Here is a 24,435-nt window from a genome sequence, read left to right on the forward strand (position 1 = left end):
GCACCGTCACATGACCGGAAGTCAGGGGAATCATGAAGGCGCTGCTGCAACAGCGCAGCTCAGCGCTGAAAAGTCCCGGACCCGGCGCATAGCATGGGGCCGGGGGCCCCATGAGGAGAGAGACGCACAAGAGGGGGGCCCGCGAGGGGGCCCCTACCGGCCGGGCCCCATACTGGAGTCAGGGCAGTCATGCCCTGATGGCGGCCCTGCTGGAGGCTGGAGGGGCCCCCTCTCCCTCGGGGCCCCCGTTCAATGAACCGGCTGCACGGGCGGTAGTTCCGCCCCTGCGTGGGAGACACCATGTGAGTTCTCTTTCTCTTGATTTTTGGAGGTGCGGTCCATGCTTCTTTTTTTTGCATTGCATATTCTTTCCCCTTTCTTGGACCAGCACTCCTCCCATTTGGCACAGGCGATTTTAATTAGCAGGAGACTGCAAAGAGGGTCTAGCCTGTTTTTGCTCTCACTTGAGAGCTTGAGGAAGGTGACTTACAATGCTCCTTTCATGTGGTGTTGGTGCAGTGTGTCGGCCATTGTTGCTGTGGTTTTGTGCTTGTGGGGCGGCATGGCCTGGAGTCATGGGGACTCGGTCTTGCAGCATGGGTGCTGTGAGGCACCAGGCCGCCCGCCCTGCTGGTGCATTGTTGCTGTAGCGGTGGTTGGCGCACGGCTCCGCTCCCGTTCAGGTAGGAAATGTTAGGACCCACTACGAGGTTTGCCGTGACGTGGCAGTGGGCTTCATACAGTCTAATCAGAATGTTAAACTAAGAACCTCATGTTCAGTTATATATATTTTTTCCGAGAGGCATTAGATCAAATGTATGATTTTTGGAGGTGCGGTCAATGCTTCTTTTTTTTGCATTGCATATTCTTTCCCCTTTCTTGGACCAGCACTCCTCCCATTTGGCACAGGCGATTTTAATTAACAGGAGACTGCAAAGAGGGTCTAGCCTGCTTTTGCTCTCACTTGAGAGCTTGAGGAAGGTGAGCTACAATGCTCCTTTCATGTGGTGTTGGTGCAGTGTGTTGGCCATTGTTGCTGTGGTTTTGTGCTTGTGGAGCGGCGTGGCCTGGAGTCATGGGGACTCGGTCTTGCAGCATGGGTGCTGTGAGGCACCAGGCCGCCCGCCCTGCTGGTGCATTGTCGCTGTGGCGGTGGTTGGCGCACGGCTCCACTCCCGTTCCGGTGGGAAATGTTAGGACCCACTACGAGGTTTGCCGTGACGTGGCAGTCGGCTTCCTACAGTCTGATCTGAATGTTAAACTAAGAACCTCATGTTCAGTTATATATATTTTTGCCGAGAGGCATTAGATCAAATGTATGATTTTTGGAGGTGCAGTCCATGCTTCTTTTTTTTGCATCTCTTTCTCTTTATATGGCCCTAGCGGGAGTCACCGGTTCTTCCCGCTAGGCCTCAAGTCTCTTCCAGATAAAGTCTATCAGATCACATTTAGCCTCCCACACACCAAACGGCCCCCACCCAACCTGAGATCCTAATCCCAACTGTCCCCTGTACCGTAGGTGAGAGTTGTAAGTGACGGCTCTATTCACTTGCGCGTCTTTCCTGTCGCTGTCCTCTCTCAGCTCTTCTCGACTTGACCGTTGACGGTAGTCTCTCACGTTTGGGGGAAGGGGGTCCTGACCTCGATTATTGACAGGCGGCGTCAGATCCCGGGAACTTACTCAGTGTGGAGTGCAGGTCCTGACTCTGACCAACATGTGCGGGGCTCAGGGTGTCTTTTGTGAGGAGTGTGGAGCCTCTCAGGCGATGTCCAACTCTGGTGCAGTGCAGCCCTCCAGCTGAGGCCTGTCATGCTGGGCTCTTCTGTCCCTCTGGAGCACATCTGCTCTACTCTGCAGCTTGGTGCCAAAACTCCGGCTGCAGCGTCTCTGTGGTGCACATCCGCACCCTGTGCTCTCTTGGCACCAAAAGCCTCTGCAATATGGCACACGGCCTTTATACCCAGGAAACTCTCTGGGTCACATGATCAGGTCCATCACACAAAGTTTCTTCCCCTGCAAACATGCTACTAACATTTGGTTCCTGCTAGCACAATTCTTTGTTTACTTTCATTTTCAGTTTGTTCCAGCAGAGGGTGGTGTTTGCTTACAGTGACTTAGTCTCTCTTGTCCATCTCTCTACAGAAGGACAGTTGCATTGTCAGGGTTACAGTTCTTTAGACAGCCCAGGTTCTTAGTTTATCATCCGTTTGTCCGTCCGTCTCAAGCTATCCCTTTTCTTAGCTGGCTGCTTTGACTTTTGAGATAGCTGAGTCACTGCTGCCTTGTGAGGCCCGCACAGCCTTCTCGTGGCTAATCCCTGTCTGTCTAGTACTCCGCTTCTTGAAGGTCTTGGTGGAAGCCTCACTGCCATGTCTTCTGAACTGTAGGTTCCGAACGTGATGGGATAGCCTTTGGCCGATTTACAGGCCGACGATTCTCTGCTGCTCGACCGACAATGCTCCTACTTTTCCCCTGGTCCTACAACAACTGCCCTAAAATAGAAACTTTCCCCAGTCTACACTGTCCTGCTCCTCCCACACTAAGCAACTTCTAACTCTTTAACTATTTCCTAGCCTAACCATCTCCTACCTTAAAGTGCCCACCTCTGCACTGCCCAAATCCTATCTATACTTATAACTACACTGTTCCTGTAACTAACATGTCCGTCAGTAGGTCGTGTACATATTTGCCAGATAATCACATAATACCTTATCATGTGCACACAGAGGGAAGAAGGAAGAGGCGCATGACCGTTCCGTTCACCCCCTTACATTCCTCCCTCCTAGAACATGTCCGCCCCGGCCATTACAACACTTATAAACAATATTAATACATATTTAAAACATTTAGTTCACACCTGTAAAACCACAACACATTAATACTCTTCAAGTAGTTCTTCTCTGTGGTCAACTGTAACCTCGGTCCCACTCGGTTGGAACCCTAGAACATAGAGTTCAAGTTCCTGTAACATGGGTCCGACTGACCCTGGTCTCCTTGATCTTGGGACCCACAACAGTGTCCGTTTTGAGACACAGCCGGCCTGTTGGCCACAATTCCCCCTCCAGGTTCACCAGACACAGGAAAGTCCCTTTACTTAAACTCAATGGCCGACTGGCCAACTCACATTAGCTCTGACAGTCCGGGACGGTCCTCGGGTCATCCTGACTGTATTCTCCTCCATCCTTTCTGCTGGGTACTTTCCCTTTAAATAAGTGTGCTACTCATTACCCCTGTAAGGAAAGTTTAGGAAAAAAACAAGGGCAGTTCATGGTTAAAATGGCACAGTCCATAGAGTATTTGCACACAGTACTTTGATGAGGGACACTTAACCCTATCAGGGTATCAGTCCTGTAATCCAGCAGGGGAATGAGCAAATGTAGCACCCTGAGGATTCGGCTGCTACAGGGGTATTGCACCTCAACCCAGAGGTGTGATATTCCACTCCCGGGTAAGGATGGAGTGTGGAACTGAGCTCAGAAAGCTGCATGCACTACACACATCCCATTTCCGAGGAGCAGACCAACGGTACTCCCACTTAGAAATGTGCAGGTACGACCGAGTCTGTTCCTGGCTGGAGTGGGAGGGGGGTGGTACATCCCAGTAGTGTAGGGGCAGATAGGGGGAGCAGCCTGGGTAAAGTTAGGAGCTCATTGGGTGCTGGTCACCTGAGCTCACACATAGAGGGAGTATTTAAGGTGGGCACCATCTTAGGACAGGGTCTTTTGCAGAGGAGTCAGTCAGTCAGCCAGTCTTTGCAGAGAAGGAGAGCAGAGGAGCAGAGCAGCCCCAGGCCCAGAGTGAGAGAGGAGAAGAAAGAAAGACCCCGAGGGGGAAACAGAAGGAACTCTGAGAACCCAAGTACAACCCTAGGGTGAAGAGTTGGCAACAGGGTACCGGATCCCAAACTGGTGGGGGCTAAAGCATACCTCAGCCAGAGACCGGAGGCCGTGGGCAGGATCTGCCACGGCCACCCACCACATCTACCCTGAAGGCAAACCACGTGTAGGGTCAGGGAACCCAAGGCCAAGGGTCTCCCAACAGAAGGCCCGAGGGAGCTGGACCTAGGTGGATCCCTGGTGGGGACGGCCAGAAGAAAGGACAAGAAGGAGGGCTCAGGGACACGCTCCGGACTTGCTTGGGGGTTGGCTGAATCCAGGACCTGGTGGACGCAGCACGGCTCGGGTGGTCACTCAAGGCCGGAGTGACCGGAATATCTGCAGTAAGTAAACACCCTGAACTGCACAACCCGACTCTGTCTTTAATTATCATCTACGCTGCACCACCACAACCCCCATCCTCTGCACCTGACCCCCTGAGGCCATACCCCTCCCGTTGGGGGTTATACTATCTAAAGCTGCACCAACACCATCAGCCTCAGCGGACCCTGCTGCAGCGGCGGCCGTAGTGACCGCAATCCAACGGGTGGCGTAGTCGACATAACGAACTTTGTAACATCTGTAGGACTGCCACATACTCTGAGCTTGACACCCTGGGCACGGACCGGGTCACAGCCACTCGGAGACTACGACCCCCATCTGATCCGGCTCCGGGTATTCCCCTAAAGAATATGGCCCAGGGGGCGCGTCAACTTTGGCGTAGTCGGCAGGATAACGTGCCCGCAACACCCGGGTACTGCGTGCCTGAAGAAAAGAACAAGTTTACCTCAAAAAGAAGTCTCCTGCCGGTTCCGGAGGGTCCCCGCCATCGGACTCCGTCACAGATCGATTCCCGCCGGTTGTCTGCCATTAACAGCTTTTTCCCGCCATCTGCAGAGTTTCCCGCCACTGGGAGACGATTCCCGCCATTTCCAAAGGTTTCCCGCCTTGGAAGAGCGGACGCCATTATGGGCGTGCCAGAGGGTGGCAAGAGGCCACCTCCCATCGTGGGCCAGGACCGAAAATGGCGCCAAAAGTGGAAACCGCCCCCACCAACAGAGACTGTGATGCTAGAGGTGTCTGTCAGCGTGAAAGAACTGCCCCTGGAGCTGACAATCACCAAGTGGCCCCGGGACCGCCCTCGAAGTGGGAGGACTGAGAAGGAGAGAGCAAAGATGGGTGTCGCCTGGAGCAGTCTGGAGAGAGCGCACCCGGAGACAAGAAGCCTAGAGCTAAGTCCAGAAGAAGCTTACCCGGAGATGGAAGAAGAGCAGAGCAGCACCGGCCCGCTGGCCAGGAGCTTGCTGGAGACAACGGAAGGAGAGCAGAGCAGCACCGACCCGTTGGTCAGGAGCCTGCTAGAAGCAACGACCCCACTGGGCTTAGTGGAGGTCTTGGCACAGCTCCCCCGAGATCGGGAGTGTGCACAGACTGCGCTGGAGGGCCTCGCACGGAGGATGGCCCGGGTGCAGCGAGAGACGTTAGCGGAGTGGAGCCGAGAGATGGCCCAGCAGACAAGAACTCGTCAGCGGAGCACGCCACCCGAGACGAGGAGACAGACCGCCTCTGAGGATGGCGCAGGAGGACTGAAGGCCGGAGACGGCGCCGAGAAGGGAGTCGAACGAAAGGAGGCAGGTAAAGGGGACGTTTCTACCCCTAACCGGGAAACCGCGTACCTGCCCCAGCTCCCCGTCGCAGAGCCCGAAGTACCCCCTGCCGTGCCCGTAACCGCAACGTCACCGCCACAGACTAGGCCTCAACCGGAAGCCGCGGCCGCGACCCCTGTGACGTCATACGCCTCGACCCCGAGCGTGACCAAGCAGGAAGTACCATCGGCCTGGTCGCAAGGCCTAGTACCCCCGGGCGCCGCAATACCAACAGCGCCCCCTACCTCCGCGGAGCCACCGGCCTGGTCGCAGGGCCAAGTAGCCCAGGGCGCCGCCGTCCTTACGGTGCCCTTCACTTTCCAGGTGCCCCAGGCCTGGCCGCAAGGCCTGGGCAACCCGGGCGCCACCACCACCGCGCCCATAAAACCAAGAGTGCCGCATCTGGGAGAAGATCTGTTCGCCCAGCATACGTGCCCGGATGGGCAGCCCTTTATATGGCCACCGGAGTTTCACCATCCCCGACTCCGGAAAGAGAGACCCCTAGACGAGCCCCTGATTCCGGTTCCAAAGCCCGTAAAAAGGATCTCGCCCCCGCTAGAAGAGACCCAGTTTGAGTGGGACCCCACCGGAGAAGACCTCATGGGGTTCACTCAGGAGACCCGGGCGGCTGCAGCGGAGCGTGCAGAGTGCTGCCGGCAGCAGCTCGAGGTCTTTGAGAGGGAGCGGAGAGAGAGGCGGGTCCGGGAACAACAAGCCCAAATAAAGAGCGCGGAGCAGAAGAGCCGGGCCAGGAGGAGTCCCCGTGCAGCTCATGGTCCCCCTTCCACCGGGACTGTGATCAAGTTCAATATGCAGCACGGGTGGGGCTTCATCCGAGATCACCGCACCCCAGGCGACGTCTTCGTGACAAGAAGAGACGTTGAGTCCCACCTACCGGAGGGACACAGAGGTCGTGACCTTTATATAGGGGACGAGGTCACCTTCACCCGGCACAAGTGTGCCAAAGGACCCTACGCCCTCCATGTGCATCGCCTGACGGAGGAGGAGCTGCGGTGTGAGGAGGAGCAAGAGGACCCGGACGGGTCTGAAGCTAAAGTTAATCACAAAGAAAGAGCAGGAGGACGTCGTCGTTGAGTACAGCGGAGTAGAAGCTGTATATAGTTGCCCGTCGGGGCACAGTGAACCGTTGCTGCTATTATAGTCCCCGTTGGGACCAGAGAATTGAACTGTTACCCGTATTTCCCTTAATCCCTCTGACCGAGGACTGAGAGCGGTCATCCCTTTCCTAAATACCTGGCCGAGGACTGAGAGCGGCCATATCCCCTTGTATATAGTTGCGCTTCCTAAAGCGCCCCCTACCGGTTTTATAGGAAAACCATTTTTCTAGAGAAACTGTTGCACTTTTCCCGGGCACACGTTGCACAGTGTCCGGAGGAGGAGCTAGAAGCAAGAGAAGTCTACGAGAATGTTATTTATGAAATAAAAAAAAAAAAAAGTTTTATTGCTGATATATATGTTTTATATGTGTTTATTATGTTGTTTATGCAAAAATTGGATGTTTTGGTGTTTTTATATCTTACAGCCCGAGGACGTGCTGTGATTTACCAGGGGGGAATGTAGCACCCTGAGGATTCGGCTGCTACAGGGGTATTGCACCTCAACCCAGAGGTGTGATATTCCACTCCCGGGTAAGGATGGAGTGTGGAACTGAGCTCAGAAAGCTGCATGCACTACACACATCCCATTTCCGAGGAGCAGACCAACGGTACTCCCACTTAGAAATGTGCAGGTACGACCGAGTCTGTTCCTGGCTGGAGTGGGAGGGGGGTGGTACATCCCAGTAGTGTAGGGGCAGATAGGGGGAGCAGCCTGGGTAAAGTTAGGAGCTCATTGGGTGCTGGTCACCTGAGCTCACACATAGAGGGAGTATTTAAGGTGGGCACCATCTTAGGACAGGGTCTTTTGCAGAGGAGTCAGTCAGTCAGCCAGTCTTTGCAGAGAAGGAGAGCAGAGGAGCAGAGCAGCCCCAGGCCCAGAGTGAGAGAGGAGAAGAAAGAAAGACCCAGAGGGGGAAACAGAAGGAACTCTGAGAACCCAAGTACAACCCTAGGGTGAAGAGTTGGCAACAGGGTACCGGATCCCAAACTGGTGGGGGCTAAAGCATACCTCAGCCAGAGACCGGAGGCCGTGGGCAGGATCTGCCACGGCCACCCACCACATCTACCCTGAAGGCAAACCACGTGTAGGGTCAGGGAACCCAAGGCCAAGGGTCTCCCAACAGAAGGCCCGAGGGAGCTGGACCTAGGTGGATCCCTGGTGGGGACGGCCAGAAGAAAGGACAAGAAGGAGGGCTCAGGGACACGCTCCGGACTTGCTTGGGGGTTGGCTGAATCCAGGACCTGGTGGACGCAGCACGGCTCGGGTGGTCACTCAAGGCCGGAGTGACCGGAATATCTGCAGTAAGTAAACACCCTGAACTGCACAACCCGACTCTGTCTTTAATTATCATCTACGCTGCACCACCACAACCCCCATCCTCTGCACCTGACCCCCTGAGGCCATACCCCTCCCGTTGGGGGTTATACTATCTAAAGCTGCACCAACACCATCAGCCTCAGCGGACCCTGCTGCAGCGGCGGCCGTAGTGACCGCAATCCAACGGGTGGCGTAGTCGACATAACGAACTTTGTAACATCTGTAGGACTGCCACATACTCTGAGCTTGACACCCTGGGCACGGACCGGGTCACAGCCACTCGGAGACTACAACCCCCATCTGATCCGGCTCCGGGTATTCCCCTAAAGAATATGGCCCAGGGGGCGCGTCACAAACGTGCGCAACGGACTTGGAGGAAACCTCACAGCTACCTCTTCTGGACCGTAGGTTCCGAACGTGATGTGACAGCCTTTGTCCAATTTATAGGCCGACGGTAATGTATTATGGTGATGTACAGTATGTAAAGTGTCAATGTATAGTGTGAGTATAGCGTAAGATATAAAATAAGGATTAGAGGTTTAGCATATAAGAAAGGAAATGGTTAAGGATAGGGCTAGCCCAGTGGGTGGGCACTAGTGTTGATAAAAGTGGGGCATTTCCTGGTTAGGGGGAGTTCAGTGTCAGTTAGTGAAGTGCATAGTGAAGGTCAAGTTCAGGTGCGGTGGGCAGCTAGGGGTAGCATGGGCCAACAGTTCGAGGCAGTGCGAGGCTGTTTAGAATTCCTTGATGGACATTCCTGCAACGTCTGGATATTTCAATATAAGCCAGTGTAAGCCGCACAATTACTAACAGATTATTGGACAGAGGATACAATAAAAATAAAGTTAAATATGCGCTTACGGATACTCTAAAAACACCACATAACAATTTGTTATATTCAGACAATACATGTTCTAGTGATATTTCCAGTGCACCGGTCACTTTTTCAAGCCTATAGCTTACAATGCAACAACATAAAACAGATTACTTTGAAATATCTTCCAGTTGTTAATCAGGAGAAATCATTATGTACTATTCTTCAAAATGGCTATAGATGTGTGGCAAAAAAAACCTGCACACTGTAATGTCTGCGTTTTTGCTGAAAATAAAAAAACATCCTTTTCGTCTTATCGAAGCATTACATGCCAAATAAAATCGTTCATTAATTGCTGATACTGATCATGTCACATACTGCATATAATGTAAAACATGCAACGTGTGACACACAGGCTATACTACAAGAAAAATCGAAAAAAGAATTTCAGAGCACATAAGTAACATAAATAACAATTCATGCCATTCTGGAGCAGTGAAACACTTCATTTCAGCACATAAAGGAGATCTCTCCAAATTCTCCTTTTTTTTTTTTTGGATTAGAAAGGGATACTCGGGCAGTCACTGAGAGAGGCTAGACACCAAGTACCCACATGGCATGAACTATAGGAATGATTTTTTTATATTTATTAGTTCCATTATGCTTTTTAATGCATATGCTATGTATTTGTTGAATCCTCAAAATGCACAGGCTGCATGGGGTGGTAGGGAGCAGGCAGCTCCTTGTTCTACCATACTATTCAACATAATCTGCATCTTGATGATGCACATACCATTGAGATTATGATGTTAAGTATGGCGTGGTGCCAAACCGGACCACCGACTCATGTGTCCCAGAGCAGCGGTGTAGTCTGGACTTCTCCTTACCATGAGAAAATGTAAAAGGCGTGTGTGCCAAAGGCATTCCAGCCACAATAGAAGAAGACAACTTGGATGTCCTAAGACCATTACTGAGACAATTTGATTGTTTCATGGTTGTAGTCTGGCATCTTTATGTGCATGAGGTATTTATCACATCCACATCCATGTGAGAGTAAGTGGATTTGGACCCAACAAATAATACACCATCTATTACTGCTTCAAACATGAGACTACCATCATTTTATAGACAATCATCTTGGCTATCTCATACATAAATTTGACTTGCAACTATTTAGCAGCATATGATTAGTGGATGGGGAGATATGGAGCCTGAAAGTCAAAAGTTCAAAACATTGTTACCCTTTTGCTCATCGGTGTATATATATGTGTGACATGCAGAAGTGGTGCTGTTGCTTCAAAAGCATCCAGCAACTATAAGAGCTAACACAGTCACAGGAGGCAGGGAGTGGTTAGCAGAGCCCCAGGGGGATTGTGGGGGAGTTGTTTACTGTTCTGGCTGGAGCCTTAGAGAAAGATGGTGTGTGATGTGTATCTCACAGAAAACTAGGGAACAGAATTCAGGTCAGGAGAGAAGCTAAACACAGGTCAGATATAGAGATGAGCGTTGTTCTACTCGAACTGTTCGCCAATCTCAAATTCGAGCTGTTTTGGGCGGTGTTCGAGCCGGTCAGCGAACACGAACAATTTGAGAAAAATTCGGCTGTTCGAGGTTATGTTCGATAACTGTTCGTGCACCAAAATCATAACTGGATTTTTTCTCAGTAATGATGAAAATTAATGTTAATACGCAGTTTGAGTGTACAGCGGGGCGGGGGGAGGGGCAGGGGATGGATCTCTGCAGGAACAATGAAGATCTCCATTTTTTTTTCTCTTTCCCGCATTTGCAGTGGGGAGGTGCAATCTGTCAGCCTATCAGCAGCGCACACACGGAGCGAAGTGCTTTTTTTCACACAAGCAAGGGCATGTGTGATTGGCAGTGTATGTCACATGTCCTTGCCCTATAAGACCAAGCCATTTTCCCCGTCGCCACCATTTTCTCACTGCTGCAGCTGCGTGTTAGACGGCACCGCTGTTGCTGTGTGCGCTATACCTTGTTAATTTCAAGCCAATTTTCGCACAAATATACAGATAGCTTGGGAGTAGGGAATAGTTGTGATTGCAGTCCTTTTAAGGACTAGGTTACAGCATTTCCTACGACTTTTATCAAGCAGGTCTGTGCTCTTAAATAGATAGATTGTGGGAGTAAAGACTAATTGTAATTGGAGTCCTTTTCAGGACTAGGTTACATCAGTTCCTATCAGTTTTTGCCAGGCAGGTCTGTGCCAGTGCTGTGCAAGTTTTTTTCACAGCATTTGGCTGAATCTAGCAAAGCTAATCCTTTTTGGCCTATTGCAGAGTGTGTTAGTCAGTGGAGTAGCCTATCTGTGTTGCAAGATATACCACCTGTGTATAGAATACCAATTTTTTTACTGCACCTAGTGAAGTAAAATCTTTTGGGCATAGCATCATTCTATTAGTCCATCTATACTGACCTCCATCAGGTTGCAAACTGAATATAATTTTTTTCTGCATCTAGCTCTGAAAAAATATTTGGGCTTCTAGCAGTGTGTGGGACTTGGTCTATTAGTCCATCTATACTGACCTCCATCAGGTTGCAAATTAAAAATAATTTTTTTCTTCATTTAGCTCTGAAAAAATATTTGGGCTTCTAGCAGTGTGTGGGACTTGTTCTATTAGTCCTTCTATACTGACCTCCAGCAGGTTGCAAATTGAATATAATTTTTTTCTGCATCTAGCTCTGAAAAAATATTTGGGCTTCTAGCGGTGTGTGGGACTTGGTCTATTAGTCCATCTATACTGACCTCCATCAGGTTGCAAATTAAAAATAATTTTTTTCTGCATCTAGCTCTGAAAAAATATTTGGGCTTCTAGCAGTGTGTGGGACTTGGTCTATTAGTCCATCTATACTGACCTCCATCAGGTTGCAAATTAAAAATAATTTTTTTCTTCATTTATCTCTGAAAAAATATTTGGGCTTCTAGCAGCGTGTGGGACTTGTTCTATTAGTCCATCTATACTGACCTCCATCAGGTTGCAAATTAAAAATAATTTTTTTCTGCATCTAGCTCTGAAAAAATATTTGGGCTTCTAGCAGTGTGTGGGACTTGGTCTATTAGTCCATCTATACTGACCTCCATCAGGTTGCAAATTAAAAATAATTTTTTTCTGCATCTAGCTCTGAAAAAATATTTGGGCTTCTAGCAGTGTGTGGGACTTGGTCTATTAGTCCATCTATACTGACCTCCATCAGGTTGCAAATTGAATAAAAAAATTTTCTGCATCTAGCTCTGAAAAAATATTTGGGCTTCTAGCGGTGTGTGGGACTTGGTCTATTAGTCCATCTATACTGACCTCCATCAGGTTGCAAATTAAAAATAATTTTTTTCTGCATCTAGCTCTGAAAAAATATTTGGGCTTCTAGCAGTGTGTGGGACTTGGTCTATTAGTCCATCTATACTGACCTCCATCAGGTTGCAAATTAAAAATAATTTTTTTCTGCATCTAGCTCTGAAAAAATATTTGGGCTTCTAGCAGTGTGTGGGACTTGGTCTATTAGTCCATCTATACTGACCTCCATCAGGTTGCAAATTGAATAAAAAAATTTTCTGCATCTAGCTCTGAAAAAATATTTGGGCTTCTAGCGGTGTGTGGGACTTGGTCTATTAGTCCATCTATACTGACCTCCATCAGGTTGCAAATTAAAAATAATTTTTTTCTGCATCTAGCTCTGAAAAAATATTTGGGCTTCTAGCAGTGTGTGGGACTTGGTCTATTAGTCCATCTATACTGACCTCCATCAGGTTGCAAATTAAAAATAATTTTTTTCTGCATCTAGCTCTGAAAAAATATTTGGGCTTCTAGCAGTGTGTAGGACTTGGTCTATTAGTCCATCTATACTGACCTCCATCAGGTTGCAAACTGAATATAATTTTTTTCTGCATCTAGCTCTGAAAAAATATTTGGGCTTCTAGCAGTGTGTGGGACTTGGTCTATTAGTCCATCTATACTGACCTCCATCAGGTTGCAAATTGAATAAAAAAATTTTCTGCATCTAGCTCTGAAAAAATATTTGGGCTTCTAGCGGTGTGTGGGACTTGGTCTATTAGTCCATCTATACTGACCTCCATCAGGTTGCAAATTAAAAATAATTTTTTTTCTGCATCTAACCCAGCCAATAATTTTGGCCTAATACCACAGTTTGGCCACTCAGCTCTGCTCGGTTACCATCCATTGTTTTTTTGTGCAAACAACTCCAGAGTTGTGAATTAGTTAACCACCAAAATGAGTGGAAAAAGGCCTGCTGCTGGTGGAAAGGGGAATAGGCGTGTTGGGAAGGGGAAAAAAGGTTGTGTCCGTGGGGTAGGTGCAGAAGAAAGACCATCTTCCAGCCAAACTAAAATGTCTACTTCTTTTAGCGGACAATGTGATAAGATCCCTTTCTTACGGCCACGCCAATCGCTACAAATTCCAGATGAGGCACAAAAACAGCAGGTGCTTCAACGGATATCAAGTGCTCCTTTAAGTGGGCTCTCCTCCACATCAACTTCAACATCACAAATACTCCAGTCCTCAAAGGTGTCACCCAAATCGCACTTGCTTCCTCACAGCTCCCAAATCTCCAGCTGCCCGTCTGAGTATGAGGTAGAACAGATGGTTGAGTCTGCAGAGCTGTTTACTCATACTATAGCCTGGGAATCAGAGGTCGACTCCAGCGCTTCTGTGAATCCAGACGAGGAAATGATCTGCACTGATGCCCAGAATCTTTATGAGTCGGATCCAGGACCAGACGCAGAAGGTTCTGACCATAATGTAGACCCTCATTCCCAAACTGTAACTCCTGTTGGTGGAGACAATGAGGAAGACGATGATAAGACTCAAATACCTGATTGGAGCGACAACTTTAGTTTTTTGTCAGGGCAGGAACAGGTTGGCTCTGAGGACGACGGGTGTGATAACGCACAGGGTGATGATGATGAGGTCGGAGATCCCACTTACTGTCAACCCACAGTCAGCCAAGAGATGAGGTCAGCAGAGGAGGTGGAGGAAGATGCTAGTGACGACGAGGTCAGGTTGCGCCTTCCTGGACAGAGACGTAGTACTGGAAGCACGTCAACAACTGCATCCTCAAACACAACTCTGCCTCTCACCACAAGTCGTGGTGGCTCTTCAGGTCGCATGGGTGCTAAGCCTTGCATAGCCTGGGCATTTTTTCAGATCGATAAAGATGACCCAACTCGTGTTATCTGTAACATTTGTCAGCAAAAGCTAAGTAGAGGCCAAAAAATACATAGTTTGAGTACTTCATGCATGAACCGGCACATGGACATGAAGCATAAGTTGCAGTGGGAAGCTCAGTGTGCTACAATGCGGCCTAGCCGGCCGGGCCAACCACCGTCTGCCATATCTTGTGCATCCGCGGCCTCTTCATCCTCTGTGACTGGGGGGACAGCAGTCACACCTGTTTTGGGGCGCAGACCTGCCACCTCTTTACCCGCAACAGCCAGCGTGATTGGCAGGTCATCATTTTCTTTGGAGGTGGTAACACCAGCTGGTCTTGAGCGCTGTCCGACATCGATAGCACCACCTTTGGATCAAGGCAACCTAACATGTCCGCCTGCATCTTCCTCACAGACCGGCAGTTTGCCGGGGACACCCTTATCAACCCCGTCTAAGCACAATAGCCAGCCCTCGGTCCCTCAGATGTGGACAAGTAAAAGACCATTTCCTCCTAGCCATGAGAAAGCTAAGAGGTTGAATTTCACCATCTGCAAGCTCTTGGCTACAGAAATGCTGCCTTTCCGCCTGGTGGACACAGAGGATTTTCGAGACCTTATGTCCGTCGCAGTGCCCCAGTACCAGATGCCCAGTCGGCACTACTTCTCAAAGAAAGGTGTGCCTGCGCTCCACCAGCATGTCGCACACAACATCACCGCTTCTTTGAGAAACTCTGTGTGTGACAGGGTGCATTTCACCACAGACACTTGGACGAGTAGGCATGGACAGGGGCGTTACATGTCGCTGACTGGGCACTGGGTAACTATGGTGACAGCAGGACAAGGGGCTGCTGTCCAAGTCTTGCCGTCCCCACGAGTTGTGCGTCAATCCTCTTTATGTCAAAGTTCCTCCACTGCTTCTGCCTCCTCAACCTCCTCTCGGTCTTCCACCTGCACCCAAAGCCTGTCTGGTCATGCCACAAGCTTTCTAACTGCACAGAAGGGATCCTGCACACCTCCTTACTATGCTGGCAGTAGGGCTCAACGTCATCAGGCGGTTTTTACATTGAAATGTCTGGGAAATGTGAGTCACACAGCTGAGGAGTTGTGGTCAGCTCTGGAGAACCAATTTCATGAATGGTTGTCTCCACTGGACCTGAAACCAGGGAAGGCCGTGTGCGACAATGCTGCAAACCTGGGTGCGGCCCTTCGCCGGGGCAATGTCACACACGTGCCTTGTATGGCTCACGTGTTGAACCTGGTTGTCCAGCAATTTTTAGCCCACTATCCCAGACTAGATGGCCTTCTGCAGAGGGCACGGTCGCTGTGTGCTCACTTCCGCCGTTCGCATCCCGCAGCTCAGCGACTTACATCTCTACAGATGTCGTTGGGCCTACCACTTCACCGGCTAAAATGCGATGTGCCTACCCGGTGGAATTCAACTCTGCACATGTTGCAGCGACTGTGGCAGCACCGACAAGCCCTGGTGCAATACGTTCTGACGTATAGCCTGGGCCAACGAGATTCAGAGGTGGGGCAAATCACGCTGGAGGAGTGGTCTCAGATCAGGGACCTATGCACCCTTCTGCACAGTTTTGAAATGGCGACGAAGATGTTTAGTGCTGACGATGCCATTATCAGCATGACTATTCCGGTGATTTACATGCTGGAGCACATGTTAAACAGAATTCGGAGTCAGGTGGTGGCACAAGAGGAGGTGGAGGAAGTAGAGGAGGAGGAGTTGTATGCGGAAGGGCTAACATCTGCAAGGTCCAGACGGTCGGCAGCACCAAGGCGGCAGGCATGTGAGGGTGGGGGAGATGATTTTACCAGGGCGCATGGTAGCAGCCAAACTAGTGAGGAAGGTGCAGGAGCCCAGGAAGAAGTGGAGGACGAACTGATGGAAGACTCATCAGATGAGGGAGACCTTGATCACATTTCTGTTGTGCGAGGTTGGGGGGAGAGGACAGAGGAAGGAAGCATGATTGTTACCTCGCCACCAACACAACAGGGACTTGGTGCTCCTGGATGCGCAACACACATGAGTGCCTTCTTGCTGCACTACCTGCAACATGACCCTCGAATTGTGAGAATTAGAAATAATCCTGACTACTGGGTTGCCACACTGTTAGATCCCCGGTACAAAAGTAAATTTGCAGAAATTATTCCTGCCATAGAAAGGGATGCACGCATGCAGGAGTATCAGCAGAGACTGTTGCAGAATCTTACATGTGCTTTTCCACAAAATACCAGTGGTTCACGTAGTGAATCTTACAGTTCTAACTTGCCAACCGTGGTCTGTATGGAATTGTTCAATAAAGGGCCCAAAATTAAGATAACATAGATGGGAGAGGTCTCTATGAATAGGAATTCCTAAGTATTTGATACCCTGTGAGGGCCAGGCAAAGGGAAAGTTGGACTGGATGGAATCCTATATGGATTTAGGGAGGGAGACATCGAGGGCCTCAGACTTCGCTGCATTGATTTTAAAATTTTACCATGTAACAAAGTGATCTATTTCAGCCATAACAGCAGGGATGGATATATGTGATTGAGTGATATATACTAGGACATCATCAGCAAATAGAGAGCACTTGTACTCGGTGCCTCCCACCTCAATCCACCTAATATTGGGGTTATGGCGAATTGATGAGAGCAGGTACTCCGTCACTAGGATGTATAAGAGAGGGGACAGAGGACATCCCTGCCTTGTCCCATTGGTGATTGTGAAAGGTGATGAAAATGTTCTGACGCACCCCCTGGGCCTTGGGACACCCGGAGCCGGACCCTTTTTGGTGGATGCTGGTGGTTGTAGTCTTCGTGGCGGCGATCCGGTTCCGTGGCTCAGGGCGGTCAAACCAGTGGCGGAACTATTTATGTGGTTTTGATGTTTAAATGTCCAACTACGCCACCCGTGGATTGCGGTCAGAGTGAACCGCCGCTACAGGGCAGACCGCTAAGGCTGGTGTTGTGGGTGCAGCAGAGCGTAGCATAACTCCCCACGGGAGGAGTATAGCCTCAGGGCAGTGTATGCGGAGGATGGGGGTGATGGTGCAGGGCAGCAGCAGTAACGACACGGAGTCAGTGATGCAGTTCAGGGCCTTTACTCACAGTTCTTATTATCCAGACCACGTCTGCAGGTAACGGCTGCCCACGTCGTACTGTGCTCACCAGGTGAGGGGCTCAGACAACTCCCAGATAACTTTGGAGCGCTTCACAGGAACCCCTTTGTGTGTCCTTTGTCTGGCCTTTCTTACCAACACTTCTGTCCGGCTGCCTCGGGCCTCCTCTTGGTAAACTTGGCGCCAGTTTCCCTGACCCTATGTGGTGCCTTCCTAGTGGGTGGAGCAAGGGGCTGCGCCACATAAAATGTCAGAGCCTCCGGTTTCTAGCTGAGGGTCGTTTCCTGCCTCCACTAGTTCGGGGACCGGTCTCCCCCTTTGGCCTGACCCCTCCACGCAGGTGGATTCGGGCGTGCGGTGGCGACTCGCCCGTCCGCACCCCTGGGATCCCTTCATTCCTCGTTCCTGGAGCCTTCTCCGCTCCTCTTCCTTCCTTCTCCCTCTTGCAGGCCTGGGCCTCTGTTACTAGGCCCGCCTCCGGAGCAGAGCTCATGCAGAGCCCCTGCTCCCTGCCACTTCTGCTCAGACTTCTCTGCACTGAACTAAGATGGTGCCCACCTTTTATACTCCCTTCTCAATGCACCCAGGAACTGCTTCCTCCCTGCTCCTGCACTACAGGGTTCCCCTTCCTCAGTGTTCCCTCCCCCCACTCCAGCCAGGGACAGGGACTGTCGTGCCCATCTCAGGGGCATATTGGTCGCCCTGCCCCACGGCAATGTGGTGTAATGCATGCAGGTGTCGGGTCCTGATCCACACTCCATCCTTACCTGAGAGTGAGATATCACACCTCTGGGTGAGGTGCAATACGTCTGTAGCAACCGAGCCCTCAGGGTGCTACAGTTCCATTTATCTTCAGCCTAGGTGACGTATTGCGATACAGGGCCGTGATTTTGGCTATAAAAGGGTCCCCTAGACCCCTACCCCAAGCTCTTTAAGAGAATCATATATGGCGTGCCAGGAGACTCTATGGAATGCTTTCTCAGCATCCAACGAGAGTATCTAATTACAAATTTTTAACTGCATCTAGCCCAGGAAATACTTTGTGCCTAGTAGCAGTGTCTGCTAGTCAGCGGATTATCCCGGCTGTTAAGCAAGCTACACCACCTGTAGTTTAGACACTTAATTTTTTCAAAGGAAATGCTTCGGGACCATGGGATACTTAGTGAAGAGCATCAGGAGGCACCCCAAGGCATAGGGGCTGGGACTGGCAGTAGGATGCCTTGCGGTGGACAGCCGAGCTCGATCCTTATAAAAGCTTTTTAACTGCAGCAGCTTTAGTGGACGCTACTGGAGCTGGAACTCTTTTTTTTATTTTATATAAAAGTACAAAAACACAAAAACAAAACACAAATATAAACCACAAATACAAACATTATACAAGAAAAACAAAAAACCCCAGCAAGACATAGCCCAAATCCAAAAATTATATAGAGTCCAACAAACTAACACATGACACTTGACACGAAACACAAAACGTCTTCGTTCTTTCCAAAAGACCCCCCAGCAAGGGAAGACCTTCCGTACCTACCAGCCAGGCCACGCCCTTAAGTGCACAAGACCCCTAACATCTGCATCATTCATACCTGCACATTCACACCTAACCCCAAAAAGGAAAACTAAATAACCGGCCCACCGCAAAAAATAAGAGAGATGGGCCACCTGGCCAAAACTAACACTCTACACAGAATTTTTTTTTTTTTTTTTTTTCCCCACCACCATTTTTAAACACCCAAGGTCCCACGAAAGTCTGTGGCCTCTTAACACCAACAAGGTCCCACGAAGGTTTGTGGCCATTTACGCGCAAAAAGGGTCCCTTTCCCGCATCCCGCAGGATGTCCATTTTTCTTTTTTTTTTTTATAAAAACACCCCTTCCCCCTCCCCCCGAAACCCCCCACCCAACCTAAAACTACATCCCCCCACGCGCAATACACATATATATACATATAATACACATATACATACAATACACAACATAAAAGGTCTGTTTTAACACTTAGCAGTAACATGATAATTTCAAACCACAAAGAACCAACCATAAATCAAAAATCAGACCCAAGTTCAGTGCTTGCAAGCCCTATATTCCGATTCCAATACCGCAAAACAAAAAACTACAATGTGAGGGGAGCAGCCCACCACCAGGAAACTGGAGACTACAGAGGCTCTCACCCTAATCTAACACACAACACCCTGTCCCTCCCTATTAAAGAAAAGAAAAAAAAAAAAAAAAAAAAACCTGTCCCTAGCGCCCTACCAATCTTTCCCTACCTGTCCCTACCTGTCCCTCACTGACCCTCACTACCAACCTAATACTAAACTACCTATCCCTGATGACTGTCCCTGTCTGTCCCTCCCTGACCCTACACAACGACCTGACCCTACAAAAAAAAAAAAAAAAAAAAAAAAAAAAAAAATAAAGTATAGAAGGAGATTAACTCACCCTATCACAGACACGCATAACCTAACTCTCCCTAGGGCACATTGAATGAGAACCCCCTCCATAGAAGGGAAGCCCTCCCTGCACCCAGCCTCTCATACTCCAGCGAGCGCACTTTTGCCAGGTCACCCAGGATGTTCCTAATCACCTCTTCCCGGGGGAGGGCTTTCTGCTGGGTGGACACTAAGCACCGCGCGTTCCACGTGTAAAACCTAGTCACTAAGCTAACTAAGAAAACAGTGCCCCGATCTCGGCCACCCAGGGACCTGAATGCCCCATAGGCCCACTCCGCATAGGAAAGGCCTGCCAGCCTGGGCCAGCCAATGGAAGCACCCACCCTACTGTAGACCTCTGTATTAAAGGGACACCGAAGCAGGAAGTGCTCCATGCTCTCAAGCATGCCGCCACACTCCTCGCGGGGACAATCCCGGTCATCAGAGTTCCTGTACTTCAGGTTGTCCCTCACATACAGTCTCCCATGGAAGCAGCGCCAAGCCAAGTCCCAAAACTTCAAGGGGATCCGTTTAGAGTTCAATAACCCAAGCCCTACCTCCAGATCCCGGCTTGGGCAATCCTTGAGCGCCAGGGGCTTCTGAAAGTGGGTCAACAGGACCCTATTGTCAAGTAACCTCCTTGACAAGGTCCTGATCTCCCACACTCCCAGACCCCACCGACGGATCACCTTCAGAACCGGGGTAGCATAAGCCGGAAGATGCCCATGAGGCGTTCGAAGGTCCTTCACCTGCCCTCCTGTCTCCCATTCCTGGAAGAAAGGCCGAAACCACCCCCTACAGGAGAATACCCACGGAGGAGCCCTCTCTAACCAGAGGTTGGCGATGTTTGCCTTAACCCCTTACTTACCGGGGACGTATTAGTACGCATATCTGCGTACCGCAGGTTCAGTGAGGGCTCCGGCGCTGAGCCCTCACTGAACCGAGCACATGTCAGCTGATTCTTACAGCTGACATGTGCCCGCAACAGCCGCGGGTGGAATCGCGATCCACCCGCGGCTGTTAACCAGTTAAATGCTGCTGTCAATCTCCGACAGCAGCATTTAACGCGCGCTTCCGGGTAGCGCGTCATAAGCCCCGCCCACCGGCGACCCCGTCACGTGATCGCGGGTCGCCGATGGGCGTGCATGACAACCCAGGGTCTGCAGCAGACGCCTGTGGTTGTCATGATCTTGTCGCTATGAGCGCCACCTAGTGGTCGGCGCTCATAGCACAGGACCATTTCTGCTGCATGCAGGGGATCTGCTGGTCCCCTGTATGTAGCAGAGGCGATCGGACAGTTGCTGCTTCTAGTCTCCTATGGAGACTATAGAAGCATGCAAAAAAAAAAAAAAAAAAGTTTTTAAAAATATAAAAAAAAATAAAAAAATATAAAAGTTTAAATCACCCCCCTTTCGCCCCATTCAAAATAAAATATATAAAAAAAAAACCCACATACACATATTTGGTATCGCCGTGTTCAGAATCGCCCGATCTATCAAAATAAAAAAAGAATTATTCCGATCGGTAAACGGCGTAGCGAGAAAAAAATTCTAAACGCCAGAATTACGTTTTTTGGTCGCCGCAAAATTGCAATAAAATGCAATAACGGGCGATCAAAACATCGGATCTACCCCAAATGTTATCAATATAAACGTCAGCCTGGCACACAAAAAATAAGCCATCAACCAGCCCCAGATCACGAAAAATGGAGACGCTACGGGTCTTAGAAAATGGCGCTATTTTTTTATTTTTTTTTTTACCAAATTTTGGAATTTTTTTTCACCACTTAAATATAAAAGAACCTATACATGTTTGGTGTCTATGAACTCGTAATGACCTGTAGAATAAGAAGGGCAGGTCAGTTTTAGCATTCAGTGAACATGATAAAAAAAATAAATAAAAAACAACTGGGGTATTGCACTTTTTTTGCAATTTTACCGCACTTGGAATTTTTTTCCTGTTTTCCCGTACAGGATATGATAAAACTAGTAATGGCGTTGAAAAGTACAACTCGTCCCGCAAAAAATAAGCCCTCACATGGCCATATTGACCAAAAAATAAAAACGCTATGGCTCTGGGAACAAGGGGAGCAAAAACGAAAATGCAAAAACGAAAAATGCTCCGGGGCTTAAAGGTGTTTACTAGGAACACCACTGGGTTGACCATACCCAACCCTCCAAGTCTCCTCGTGCGGTACGTGACCTCCCTCCTGATTAGGTTCAGCCTATTCCCCCATAATAGTTGAAAGAACAGGCTGTAGACCCGTGTCCAAAGAGGCTCTGGCAAGATGCAGACACTGCCCAGGTATATTAGTAAAGGAAGCAAATACCCTTTGGCCAGGCTAACCCTTTCCCTCAGGGTCAAGGACCAGCCCTTCCACTGATCCACCTTCTGGGCGGCAATCTTAAGTCTGCCCTCCCAGTTTTGCTGGGGGTAGTCCCCCGGGCCGAAACTGATGCCTAGTATTTTTGCTGTGGCCTGAGGCCCTGGAAGAGTGTCCGGGAGATCAAAACTAGGATCTCCCCCTCCCAGCCAGAGACTTTCACACTTATCCCGGTTGATCATGGACCCGGATGCCACCGAGTAGCGCTCAACCTCAGACATGACCCAATCTGCCTCCCCTCTCGAGGTTACAAAAAGGGAAACGTCATCGGCGTACGCCACTACCCTCAAGGTGGCATCTGGCTCCACCTGGTCCATCCCGACTCCCACCAACGGTCCACGCTCCACCCTCCTTAGAAGGGGGTCAATCGCAAATACGTATAACAGTGGGCTCAGTGGACAGCCCTGGCGGACACCAGACTTCACCTCAAAAGGGGGTCCGACCCAACCGTTCACAAGTGGAAAAGTCTCTGCCCCATTGTATAAAACTCTCAACCAATCAACAAACCTCCCGGGCAGACCGTACCTCAGAAGGACGGACCAGAGGTACTCGTGGTTAACCCGGTCAAAGGCTTTCGCCTGGTCTAAGGACAGCAAGTACCCCTTCCAGTGACCTGACCTGCTCTGCTCCACTGCCTCTCGGACACCGAGCACAGCACTAAATGTGCTGCGGCCTGGAACAGAGCAGTGCTGGGCCCCCGAAAGGAGCCGGGGCGCAAATTTCACCAACCGATTAAAAAGCACCTTTGCCAGAACCTTTCGGTCCGTATTGAGAAGCGCTATGGGACGCCAATTCTCAATACGTGACGAGTCTTTACCCTTTGACAGAATAATCAGGGCTGACTTCCTCATTGAACTGGGCAGAGCGTCCGAGGAGAGACACTCATTAAACACCTCAGTCAAGAGGGGGACCAAGGAGTCCCTAAAAGTCTTGTAAAACTCGGATGTTAAGCCATCCGGACCAGGCGACTTTTTGGGCCGGAGCCCATCAACCGCCCGTCTCACTTCCTCTTCCCTGATTGCTTCCACCAAAACATGAAGAGAGGGGTCATCCCCTGGCTCAGGGATGGTTTCAGCCAGGAAAGCCGACACCTCATCCCGATCAGGTTCCCTCCCCCCCAAGAGGTGCGAGTAGAAGGATCTGACCACCTCCAGGATCCCTGATTTGGATCTGTTCAGGGACCCCGTACTGTCGATCAGTCCTGTTACCACCTTACAACTCACTGACATCCTGCAGTTCCTGTAAGGGTCGGGCGAGCGGTACCTCCCGAAATCCCTCTCAAAAACCAAGGATGTGTGCCTATCATACTGGCACCCCTTGAGCAAGGCCTTCACCCTAGAGACTTCCTCACGGTCCCCTCCAGTCGAGACGAGCTGCTCGAGTTTCCTCCCCAGATCCCGATACAGGCGGTGCCTGTCCAGGCACCTGAGGCTCGAGAGCTGACGGAAGAACCTTGCAACCCTTCTTTTGAAGATCTCCCACCACTCAGACTTAGTACTACAGAGACCCAAGAGAGGTACCTGGCTCTGAAGAAATTCCTCAAAGGATTGTCTTACATCAGCTTCTTCCAACAGGGACGAATTCAGCTTCCACAGGCCTCTCCCCATCCGGGGGGTCTCTGTAACATTCAAGGAAAAGAAAATGAAACAGTGATCGGAGAATTCCACCTCCACAGCGGACACTGCAGAAGAGACGGCCTCCTCCTTTAAATAAAACCTATCTATCCTAGACCTACTGCTACCCCTATGAAAGGTGAAACCCCCGTGACCTGGGGTGTGCCGGATGTGGACATCCACCAGGCGAGCTTCACTTGCTATGCTATTCAGGGCTATGCTATCATAAGCCAGCCGGTCTCCGGGGCCTCCCCTATCACGGGATCTAGTTACAGTGTTAAAATCCCCACCGAAGACCACCTGCCGGCTTGTAAAAAGATAGGGCTTGACCTTCAGGAAGAGACATTTACGGTCCCACTTAGATTGCGGGCCGTAGATATTAATGAGCCGGAGCTCCTGTCCCCTCATGAAGACGTCAAGAACCAAGCACCTCCCCATTTCTACCTCAATCACCCGTCTGCATTCCACCGAAGCGGCCTTAAAAAGGACCGCTACCCCGCTATACGGCTCGGCCGCAAGAGACCAGTATGAGGGCCCACACCTCCACTCCCTCTTTGCTTTATAAATGGCCCCCATGTCCGTTAGTCTGGTCTCCTGCAAAAATAAAATGTCAGCCTCAACTCGGGTGAAAAAATCAAAGGCCGTAAATCTGGCCGCATCTGACTTTATACTGGCGACATTAATCGACGCCAGAGTCAACGGGGTAGGTTCTGCCATCATGGGTGATTGAGTTAGATGGCCTTCTTTTTCCCCGTACCCCCCTTTTTCCTCTCGCCTTCTGAGGAGGAGCCCGAGTCACCCCTCCTCTTTAGGGATACCGAGGTGTCCATGCCCGCCCCTCCAGCATCGGACACTTCCTTCCTAGCACAGGTTTCCTCGCCTCCAGACCCCGGGGCAGTCCCCCCCCCAGGGGCAGCCGAGTCCCCCGGGGGACAGACCCC

This window comes from Phyllobates terribilis, unplaced genomic scaffold, assembly GCF_046119375.1.
Source record: "Phyllobates terribilis strain yellow unplaced genomic scaffold, ASM4611937v1 Scaffold_12__6_contigs__length_324123572, whole genome shotgun sequence".
Taxonomy (NCBI): domain Eukaryota; kingdom Metazoa; phylum Chordata; class Amphibia; order Anura; family Dendrobatidae; genus Phyllobates; species Phyllobates terribilis.